The sequence below is a fragment of the Anser cygnoides genome, chromosome 2 (assembly GCF_040182565.1).
Source record: "Anser cygnoides isolate HZ-2024a breed goose chromosome 2, Taihu_goose_T2T_genome, whole genome shotgun sequence".
NCBI lineage: Eukaryota > Metazoa > Chordata > Aves > Anseriformes > Anatidae > Anser > Anser cygnoides.
In genome coordinates, this window is record NC_089874.1 from 82,093,817 (window position 1) to 82,106,187 (window position 12,371).

The window sequence follows — 12,371 nt, forward strand, 5'->3', positions numbered from 1 at the left end:
TTGAAAATAATAGTTACAGTGAATGAAGCTCAGTTATGCTAATTAACAGCATTAGACAGACACTACAGCTAATCTTGAAATACTGAATGAATGTTAAACCAGAAATCAAAAGTTTTATTGTCCTTGATGTATTTCTTTCCAAATCACTGTTCACATTTTTGTAGTTTATTCAATTTTTCTTCATAGCAAAATGACTAGTAACTACTCCTATAGAGCCCACCCACTGAAATTAATGGTGTGTGGGGAAGGTCATTAAAGAAAAATTCCTTTGTCCTATAAGGATAGCTGCAGAGACAGGTGAAAGCCTCCACAAGCGGAGCAGTGCAGCTCTTGCACATGAGAAAATATTCGCTTTCCTCCTCCCTCCTCTGGCACGGGACAAGGAGCAGTGATTATTTTGCACTGTCTGCTCAGCTGGGGCTATCTCTCCGGCTTCCCAGCCAGCTACCTGCCCCACATGGTGCAGTGACCCTGTCACAGGGGGACCGTGGGACCTCCACAGGCCAGAGCAGGCAGGGATGCACAGCCCTTGGGTCAGCTCCTGGTGAGGAATGCCTTCCTCTGCCTGAATATTAAGTGTACGAACTCCCCAGGGTGCCCAACTTTTGCCCAGAGCAGCAGCAAGAGGATCCTTCATCTCTCAAAATGGTTGGAGAAGAGGGTCTTCTGGGACCCCAGATAGCACCTCTGCCAGCTGGGACAGGTGGAAGATGTAGGTAAGCACAGAGGTCTTGTAGAAAACAGGGGACAAGCAGAAAACCTTGTTCCAGCCTTGTACAGTGTTATGCTTGAGGCTGTCTCTGAGCAGGAACACGACAGCCCAATCCACCATGTCAACACGTCACGCCAGCAGTCTGCAATGCTCTCCCTGGATGCGTTTTGCAAGGTAACGCTTCTCTATTTAAATCCTGAAAATACAGCTTTTCTCTGTAGCTTCCTGAGTCAGTCGCATTCACTTGTTTATTACTCTACCTTCAATATTTATCTAGAAATCAGAAGCAACTGACTTTAATCAAATCCGATCATTTCCTGAATGTGTCTCAAACCCTGGACTTAAAGGTGACTTACAGTCCCCATGCATTGAAGCTGTCCAAGTAGTTATGGATGTGAGTTGCATGTGTGTTGGGTTTGCCCTTCCTAGTATTACCAAATGATGCATATTCATAAGCGTGTCATATCTTCTAGGGAAAGCAGACACTATGCATTCCATATGTGTCATATTATATTGCATTACATTACTTAATAGTATATTTTATTACATTATATTATACTATTTTATTTTAGGTGAATCAAATATTGATTAAGAAACCCAGTCCCCTTCTATTATGCAAGTTGAGATCATTCTGACATTAAAAAGTAGAAAATTTCATTTAGGCTGTATTTTGCTTATTATCTTCTGATTGGCAGGAAAAGTATTTCTTGAAGGAAAGATATTCTAGTGGCTGGAGATGGGGTGATAGATTTTTGACAGGTAATACTATGAATTTATACTGCATTTCGATCCCAAAGAATGTCACAGTAATATAAATAGTACCCGAATAAAATTTTAGTTTCTTCAGTCCTATTTTATGCCTGCAGTTATTCATTCTTGCTAATGAGACAACTAATAGGCTAATGGACACAAATGATATAATATAGGCATTTAACTCTGCCTTTTGAATGCAAAAGCTACATTTGTGCCTACAAAGTATATGGTGAGGTGTTGTAATTCTTTTATGTGCCTCTGTGGAAGTGCAGGTCATATCTTCATGGTTCTGTTCACATGAATATTCGTACTGGAAGGTGCAAATAGGCAAAGCATGTAAGATTTGTGCTGTGCAAAATCTGTTCAAACCTAGAGACTAGGTCAGAGACTCTGGGGGAAAATTTGGTCTTCTGCACAAAAAACCACTTTGCTTGCTATAGAAACAAGGCTCATCCAAGATCAAATGCAATAATCTAGAGCGTTGCTCTAAGACTGTATAGGCCAAAAGTGAATCAATGCCAGCTGTAAGTGAATTTAGATAAACAGAAAAGTGGGTTTATAGGACACGAGAAAGAGCACCTACCATTACAGTAAGTTCTGATCATTTTTAAAATGCAGAAATAGCTAGGGGCTCTCTGATATTTTAACTGACTAATGGAAAGGGGACTGTCTTAGTGTACCCCGTGATGTTGTACAGGTTATAATGGAGTCACTGGGGCTCAAACTTTGTTTTATTGAAAATCTGTTTTACTTAACAGGAAGGGTTGGTTTATTGTTTTCACTTGGATACTTAGACCGTGAACTTATATTCTGAGGCAGGAATCAATAAGAAAAGTGGGCGGGTAGTCCTTATCTTCTCATACAGGGATTTGGAAGGTGACAGGGAAGAATGGTCTTTTACAAAGCTGCAGGGAGTTCAGCCTAGCTAGCACTTTTGTATGTTAACTCAGACTTTATTAGAGTTTCAGTTAACACATACAGAAAGAGAAGCCTCTTCTGAATCAATACAACATCATTTGATGATCATTTTATGAAATAAGGTGACAGCTTAGTGTGGATAGAGAGATTACAGAGTACTCTACACCACAAAAATACTTATACAGGGAACAAGAGTACAACCTCCTACTTGAAGGGATAATTTAAAAAAAAAAAAAGGCATTTAGGCATACAAGGTTCTGGATCTGATTTGACTGTCATGAAATTAGTGCTTTATAGAAGTGGAGACCTGTGGGAGCAATCAGAGTGCAGATGGGGTGAAGGCACTCTTCCCAGTCAGCCCCACAGTAAAGCAATCACAGCCAAGCACCTTCTGGTCATCTCCCCTCCTTGAAAGACCAGTTACTTACAATGATCAAGTAAAGCATGAGGTTTTTTTCTTCATATTTTTTCTAATTATCATGAGAAGCTCTGATCATCCTAGGGTTCATCTGTTATGTTCACATATGCTTAAAAGTATTATCCACACCTCTACAACCTAGTAAAAGCAACTGGTTTGAGTACTTACCTAGTAAAGGCTATTCACAGCAGATGTGGATTCAGGCTAACTGCGGAGGGAGGGAAAGGGTGACAGAGGAAGACTAGAGCACTCAAAAGTGTTTTTTGGGTGTGTTTGTGTTTTTATTTTTTTTTCTTTTTGTGTGTGTTTTCTTTTTGCACTGTAAGATGTGATTCTGTAAGTTTTGGGGTCATAGAAATGTAGGACTTTTCTAAATTCTTTCTGTCTTTTGCTTCTGATACAAGATCAAAAGTCAACAAAAGAACATCCAATAGCCTACTCTCTAACCTTTTCTTAAAAGCTACAAAAGTGCAGATTTCACTGTTTCTATCAGTCATCTCTTCCAATACTTTCCCCACCTTATACTAAAGGTTTGATTTGCTTCTAACTTAAATTCCTCTTGTTTCAAAGTAGGTTTACTGCACCTTCCACTGTTCCTGGAAACTAAGAAAAAAAGTAGATCACCATTCTTCTTATTACACTTGTTAATATATATTACACTTTTTTAAAGTCTGCTTTTATTCCATGTTCCAAATCTTCTTTTTCTGGACTCAGCAAATACAATTTTATAACCTATTCACAAGTCCTAGTTTTCCAGACTACTGTTCCAATTTCTTGCTTTCTTCCTGGGAGCAGCTTGGGAGTCTGGCCACATCTTTAATCTGTGATATGCTGACTTTCTATGCTGTGGATGCTTCACAAGTGCTTCACAAATGAAACACACAACACACATGACATTCTGTTGATAGAAAACAGAATGGCATTTTCCTTCTTTACCACAACCCACGCATCAAGGTGCTGGTTCCTATTCAGTTTTTGGTCAGCTTCTTTCCTACAGTGCTGATTCCTAGGCCATTATTCATCTCCATATGCCTAGGCATTTGATTTTGCTATTCTAAGGCTTGCATTTTCTACTTGTTCTTATTGAATTTTCTCATATTGATTTCCTACCCTTTCTACAATTTTTCAAGATCATTTTGAATTCTAACCCCATCTTCCCAAGTGCTTACAACATCTCCCAGCCTGATGTCATCCTCATATTTTATACTGCATCATCCATGCTGTTAACATAAATATTGAATAGTAGTGGACATGAAGCAAAATCATCATAGAATCATAGAATGGTTTGGGTTGGAAGGGCCTTAAAGATCATCCAGTTCCACTCCCCCTGCCATGGGCAGGGACACCACCCACTAGATCAGGTTGCCCAAAGCCCCATCCAGCCTGGCCTTGAACACTCCCAGGGATGGGGCATCCACAGCTTCTCTGGGCAACCTGTTCCAGTGCATCACCATCCTCTGAGTGAAGAATTTCTTCCTTATATTTAATCTAAATCTAACCTGCTCAAAATCCTGGGGGGCCACTTGGTGTTGACTCCCAGTAGCTGAGAAATTGAGTTACTGCTAGCTGCTCTTTGAGTTATTTTCCAGTCTGCCTTACTCTTATTTCACCTTGGCCATATTCCTTTATCTTGCCTTTGACAATGAGTTGGGGAGCTGTGTAAAATATCTTAGGAAAATCAAGATGTGTTGCATTTTCTTCATCTTGCATCTGCTAGGCTAGTTATCTTACCAAAAAGAGGGAGATCAGGCTGGTTTGTTGTCAACTTGTTCTTTGCAAAGCCAAGCTATCCATTCCTTAGTACCTCATTATCCTCTAGATACAGAAAAACTGGTTGTTTGTTCCAGTAAATTCCCAAGTACTGCAGTTAGGCTGAAGGCCCTATAATTCACTGGATTGCTTCCCCCTACTCCCATCCCTCTCACCCCCCTTTAAATGTAGGTATAATGACTTCTCTGCCAGTCCTCTAGGAACTTGCTCATCTTCTATAAGCTCATGAAGATAATCACAAAGGTTTTAGCTATTGCTGGTTTCTGAAGTACCTGAGAGTAAATTCCATGTGGATTGATTGATCTGGCAAGAGATTTCAAAAATGTAGGTTATGCAGCCTGAGAGAAAGCAGAACATAATACCTAGGTATCCCATCATTTTTCACTGGGCACTAGATCTTTTGGCTTTTGGCTGAGATCGAACTGTGTTGATGGAGTAAAAATAGATCCATCCTTTTTCTTTATGCTTCCCCCAAATTTAAAAAGAAAAGATGGAGTAAAATACTAGAAAATTTTGAAGAAATTGAAGGAGATATTTACTGCTAGATTTTTTAAAGAGACCAAATAATTCTTTAGTCAAAAGGAAGAAAATAAAACTCATGCTTCAGTGCTTAATCTAATCACAAGGGTCAGCAAGGAATTCTCACCTTATTCCGGCACCTCACAACAGTAGAGCCTTCTTTTTCATTATTATTAACTAAAGATGATGTATCATGCAGTATCATAATATTGACCTCTTATAAGCACTGGTGCTTATTCCCATTGCTCTTTATTTTCCACTTCTCCTCTTTCCCCTCTCTGAAATTTCAAATAGAAAATATTTAATCAATTAGATTTCTCCCACAAAGAGAAAGAAACAACATGATACCAAGACTGTAGGTTTCTGCTTCACCTGCAAGCAAAGTTTCTTTGAGCAACCATCTTTCAAGCAAATCATTTAAATTTGCATGCACTTGTCTTTCAAGTCTCAAACGTCTTCCCAGCAATCCATAACTCAATATCTAAGAAAAATACCTCTTTTTCTCCTTTCCTTGCACCTTCTCTGGTTAGGATTTCACTTGTGTCAGACTAGAAGCCCACTCCATTTCCACTGTCTCTCCAGCTTCTTGGTATAATCATTTGTTTCTATTAACTGCAGCTATTCTGATGCCAAGTTTCTTTTTTTTCAGAATTTCCTTCATGTCTAAACTACCACATTTAAAGCATACTGAGAGGGACTTTAGCTACTTAGAAGTATCACTTATTGGCAATTTCCAAAGGCAAAAATCTCAACATTAGGAGCAAAGATCTGGTTTGGCAGGGTAATCCTGACGTCTCAAAAAGATACTGTGTAGTACTTAATAAAAATGCAGATCCACAAGTAAGAAAGAATAGAAATAACTAAATAAATAAATAATCTTTTTAGCTGCAATGCACACAGATGGACTAATAGCAAAGTTGCAATCTCATTTGAGTTCTTCTGCAATGTATTTTAACTTGCTTTCCTTTAAGCCCTCCTACATTTTCTGCATTTCCTTGCTCTCTTTTGATTACATATATGCATTACTTTGACTGAATTCTTGAGAATTAAGAAAGAATCATTAAACTGTTTGAGGGATTATGTGAAGTGACTACCCACAGTGGGAGAAATGGGCCTTGATATCCCATGCAGTTGTTGTCAGTAGGGTCTTCTCATGTTTATGTGGCCAGGGTCATCAGTTCAGGGAACATGTCCCAACAGTGGATTATGAAGAAGACAGAAAATAGATAATGGAATCATCTTCTTAAGGTGTATTATTAGTGCATGTCACATTCACAAAAGCCACTTAGATACACTTCCTGTGGAGACTACAACAGTTGACTTTGAAGACCAAAATCTAGAAGTTGACATGCAAAATATCTTGTTTTTCAGGCTTTATGAACCTTATTCTTGCTGTATTAGAAACAGTTCTGGGACAAATGAGGTCAGCACATCTTTATTCCTTTTATTCTTTCCGCTTGAAAGTGTCCTGTGAAGGCCAGACACTCATATTCTGTATTTCTAGAAACACTTTGAAGCTGGGTGATAAGAACAAGGCAGCACTCTAACAGTTCAGATAGAGAAAGCTTGTAAGACTTCTGTTTCTTTTGCTGTTTTCATTTCATAGGCAGCAGCTCAAAGTAGGCTTGGAAATGTTCATCCTGTTGGTTAGTAGCATGTCTTCATGTTCAGACAGGGAAGTCTGTGAAGTCAAGACAAGGTATGGATGCCAGTTTTGGACAGTTGAATCAATGTCAGACTTAAGGAATATGAAACAGAGAAAAGATTTTCACCTCTTATAGCGCCTGCAGCTATTCCTAAGCTAATATATGGCCCTTTCTCTATGAATACAGGGACAATTTTAAGCCCTCCATCCTGCCACACCAAAAAAAAAGAAAAAAAGCCACATTACATGCCAGTCCTTGCATACGCATATTTTGATAGATGACTAAATACTGTTTTCTGACTGAAAAAAAGAAAAACAAACAAAGAAAATTCCCTGTTCAATTCTTTGCCTTCAGAAGCTGCTTTTGGATGTGGGATGTTTGGGGACCATTTTTAATACGTCAAAATACTTTATGAAATATCAAGCTAACTAGGAATACAGTCATAATGAAACTAGGAAGTTGTCTTCACCTATGACAGCACATAGGCCCTGACCCATCATTACTTTCAATCATCATGCATGAGAAAAAATGTTACCTGAAAGACCTCTATCTGTTCCTGCCAGACAGCTGCTTCTCTTATCTGTCTCCAGATATGAGATAACACTTCTTCCATCTTTGGTACTTAGGGGATATCAGTGAGCCTTATTATCTATCCAGCAGCTGTGGGAAAAGAAAGAGTCCGGTTTTCATTGCTACATGGAAATCTGTCATATTCTGAGGACTAGCATACCCAAAGTGCAATATTTAGTAGCTAAAGGACATGGTCTGCTTCCATAGACACCATGCAGCACAGGCAGGGACACTTCAGGTTCAAAATGTGTTCCAAGTGCCTATGACAGCAATGGGTTTTACCCCATTGCAGGGGAATGAGAGGGATCGGGTTAGGCATCTGCTCAGGAACTGGAAGAGTGGAGGGACATTGGCAGAAGGAAGCAAATGAAAATAAAATAAAATTAATATAAATTAAAATAAAATAAAATAAAGAAAGAAGGAAGGAACTAGTTTTTTAGGTTTTGGGTTTGTTTTTCTCCAAGAGGATTGTCACGGTTTTGAGTAGATCCTGTTCTGGCCATAAGTACCCCACAGGCTAGGACACCGGGATGTATCAGTGGGCTATATCCCTGCTGGCCTCTCCGAGCTCAGGAGGGCACTGCAGCATTCACAGGGGAGGGCAGACTAACCCAGCACTACGATCTTATTTTCTCATGGCCTTCACAGAAGCCCTGGTTCTCTAACAGGCACCAGCTCTTCACACCACACCTAACCCATACTTCTTCCTTTTTGATAGCACAGGAGATTCCACCATCCCCACCCAGCCCTCTCGCTCTGTGGCAGGAAACAACAGATTTTGCTTACATTGCTTGGAAGGCTTGGGACAGGTCTGAGCAAAGGCTTCTGGTACAGTTGCATAGCAAACAAGAAAGGTCACATTTTGAGGGCGAGGAGGAGGTTTGTATTTTTTTTAAATGCTACCTGTTTGAGAGGATTGTCACAGTTTATGTGACCATCAAGTAACAACTCAGGGTTGCCTGTATATGTGTTTTTTTTTCTTGACAGGATGGCAAAAGTAGTCAGAAGTCTGTGAAAACTAAAGAGTTTTCCTTTCAAAATGATAGTTTAATTAGTACCATTTTTATATATTTTTGTATGTCCTTGATTGGACTGGGGTTGTCTTATCTGGCATTTGTTTGGATTTCCTAATGTACTTGTGATGCCTCATTAGTTCCTGCTGAGGCTGACTTCAGCAGAGTCAGTTAGACCAGCGTGGAGCTTTTGAAACCTCCTCTTCCTTCTGTCCTGCTTTTTTTAATGTAGCATTTACAGTACCTCCCATTGAGAAGAAGCTGGGGATCAGATCCTCACCTGATTTAAGTTACCAGCATCATTTTATTTGAAAATGTTTACTTTGTGATTGTGTGCATGTTTCATTCTTTTTGGTCTTTTTATGAGCCTGTAATGATAGGGCTGGGATTTATAAGATGGGACTCCCTCTGTCACTCTGTGGGAATTTTTGCTCTGCATGCACTCTGTGGCTTTGAAGGACTTCAGATCTTGAGTAAAATGAGTTCACTGATGTGTCCCAGGAGAGACTGTTGACTGGTCTGTGGATGTAATTTTATGACAATGGATTGTATTGTGAGTTAAAGTTTATGCACCATATGGTATGTTGTCAAGTTTTGTTGTATTTATGAAGATCTCAGTAAAAAGAGGTAAAAATAAAAATACATGTTCAGGCCTAGTCTATTTTCAGTAACGAACTCCTCTAGATTTTTATTTTTAATTTGAATTTGCCCAGTAAATATGATAGGTAATAATAACAGTAGGACTGGTCTGGGACAGAGATAAAACATATGCAGTTCTGAAAGTAGTACAAATTCATTTAGGACTGTAATCAGCCTGTTTAGAGGTACATAACTCAGGTATTGAAAGCATTAGATCTCTCAAATGAGACCAGGATTACAAAAATTGCCCAAGAGATTTTAGATCCTGGCTGTGTGGAGGAGAGTGGCCTTGGAGGCTGCTGTTAGGCACCTTTTGCAGGTGGTCTGCCTAGTGCAGAACACAGCCTACACTTCTTAATGGCTGGCACTCCTGTAGGGTTGTTGCAAAGGCATCTTATGACAAAGCTGTGAGCAAGTAAGGGTACAAAAACCTAAGACGTAATCTGGAAAAACCTAAAAGAATAATTCATTCAATGAGGGAAAATAAAATACACAGTACTTACACTCCCACCTTGGGTTCAAAATATCACAAGAAATTCAAGGAACTAAGCAAATATCACACTTGGAGATTCTTTTCATTCAACTTCAGTTCCTCCCTACTGGGTTTATTACCAAGTAGTTTGGTTTCTTTTGACAAAATAGGGGGGGGGCGCTTTTTAAAGGTGTCATTAAGCACAAAAATCATTTTCCATTAACATATTCTTAGTGCAGTATATATATGCTGCTAAGAAACATTTATATATATATTAAAAATATCACATGCATTTATGTACAGAGAAAATTTATCACACATATTTGTGCATTTATGTACAGAGAAAGTTGGGGACTGAATTTGAAAGTGATTGCCTCTTTCTACCCCACTTTTTTCAATGTAATATGTCTCCTGTAAGTCAATTGCCTCTGCTCCGGCAATGTACCCGCATGGGATCCAGTAAACTCTGTAGCATTCTACATGAGTGCAGGGTCCACACAACAAAATCCATTGGAAGGACCAAGGACAAAAGATGCAAGCATGTAATTAATTTTATGAATGCAAATAGTCCACTGACTTGCTGGGATACCACTTGCTCAAAATGACAAATGCACTAAGCATGTGTATAAACCTTTTCAAGTATCAGCTTTTTGACTATAAAATCCTTGGCATTTATGTAAATATGTATTAAGCACAATGCATGTCAATCCCAGTGGAACTCTCTGCATGCCCACATGGTCATCCAAACTATTAATATTTTTATCATTTCTTCGGGAGTGCTGTTCTCTTCAGAATCAACATGATAAATGGGTCACATGCAAGAAATGCTAGAAGTCGGTTCTGGCAGATATTTCTTTTTCCTTTTCATCTTTGACCAGAATTAGATATTAAATTAAGAATAATTTAATTACTGTACAAATATGGAGGGGAGGGGGAGTGGGGGAGTCTTTAAAAATGGAGCATGAACAGGAGCTTACATTTGGAATATGCCTATTTTACTTGCATAGTATGTGCTGAGAGAGAAATTTGTATTTTCAACAGTGGAAAGTGCATTATTGTGACTCTTTTGTGTAGAACAATTAGATGTCTCCTTTGGGTTGTGTATAGGCCACCAGTTGCACAGGGTTCAATTAGGTCTTCACGGGTCTTTATGAAGCCAAAAGCCATATTTGTTACTGTTGAGTGGCAAGAAAAAAGATTTTCAGCAACATCTGCAAGGCAAGAGCAGGAAAAAAGTAACCTAAACAACTGAGCTAGTAATCAAATATTCATCACAAAAGCAGGGCCAAGAAAGGTGTTCCCTTTGGGTCAGGGATCTAAACTGCACAGATGCAGCTAAGCTTATTATAATGGGGTACTCAGCTGTGGGTAACAAACCAGGTTCTGAAACACACTTCAATTTTTCTTGAAAAATAAAATACCCTGTGCGGGCTGTGGCCATGCAATCTTCTTAGGCTTAATAGCTTAGCTTTTGTGTGTGTGTGTGAACAAGCAAAACAACATATCCCTCCCTTTACTGCTTTAAAATCCTTTGCCCATCCCCATTCTGAGCCGTGAAACATGAGTGTCTATAACGTATTTCATATGACAAAGAGTCATATGACAATATCAATTCCATCTTTGCAGATATCCACAGATATTCTTCAGAACCTGTTTTGGAGGGTTCCAGGAAACAACTTGAATTAAGAGAACGTTAGAGGTCTCACTCAGTCATGCCAACAAGTGCCTTGCTGTATGACCAGTCCTCCTGATCCCCCTGCAAAGAACTACCCAGCCTGGGGCAGCACAGACTCTGCCTCAATGCTTGTGTCATCCATCTGTGGCAAAAAACTCCAAGGTTTACTTAAAGCTAGAGACCCCACCAAGTTAGCACATTCAAAGCATATGGCCATCATCCTCACCAACTGTTGTATCTACAGTCCAAGTGACCCCATCCTCATCCATCACACTCAGCTGGTGAAGCAGCCATCTGCACAAGTCCTCTGAAGGACCCTGTCTTCCATGACCTTAACTGTACCTCAGCTATCTCTTGTACTAACACACAGTTCAAACCCTACCTGTACATCAGTGCCTTTTATGCTACTGAGAAATACCTTGCTAGAGAAATAGTACCCCTTGCACATCCAGGGGCCAACGGTAGGTGAAGCTGAGGAAAAGGAGCCCCAAAGAGATTAACAGCACCACAGGCCAGAAGTTCACAAAAGTCATTTTCATTCTTTTAATATGAGCTGAAAACCTGAGACAGGAAAAAAAAAAAAAAAAAAAGGTAATTCTCTTTCAATTTCAGAGATAGAGGAACTATTTGTGATTAAACACTGTTATTAATAGTAGTAATTTGCCTTTAGGCAAGAAGGAAAATGTGACAACTTGGAGCCTGCTTGTTCAAGTTTTGGAAAGGAATGAGACAACCAGAAACTCTGGTACTAGCACACCAAACACACAAACAATCTGCGCCACCTCATCTCTGCTGTGATCTTCCCTGCCTATAAAAATATATGACCATATCACTGTGGGCTGGCATTAAATTGAGAAACTACCATTATTCAGGGAAGGAACATCCTTCTACAAAATTTTTTATTGCATTATGGTAAGTTTCCTAATAGTCACCGTACTTTAAGTAGGATTGCCGAGGCTTGCCGAGGCGACCGGCTCCGGGGCAGACGCGTGCTGCAGCGGAGCGCGGGATCGGGACAGGCAGGGCTACTTTTCGGGCATCGAGCCTACGTGAGGGAGCCGCCAGGCACCGGCAGCCCTCGTGAGGGAGGCTGACGAGGCGTAGGCGGAGCCAGCAGCGTCAGCGACAGCTCCTCCCCCCGGCCGTTCAAAGGCAGCCCTTAGGGAGCGCGAGCGACCAGGAGCGCGGCGAACAGGGCCGGCAAACAGGGAGCGACGCGGTGGGAGTGACGCGGCAGTTAGCGAGGCAGTTGGTGCAGGCAGGGCG

General features: G+C 40.2%; 1 protein-coding gene across 3 annotated transcripts in view; it reads left to right on the forward strand.

Annotated features, from left to right (window-relative positions):
* CDH20 (cadherin 20) overlaps window positions 1-12,371 on the forward strand; it is a 142,682-nt gene that overhangs the window by 86,080 nt on the left and 44,231 nt on the right. The window lies entirely within an intron of this gene.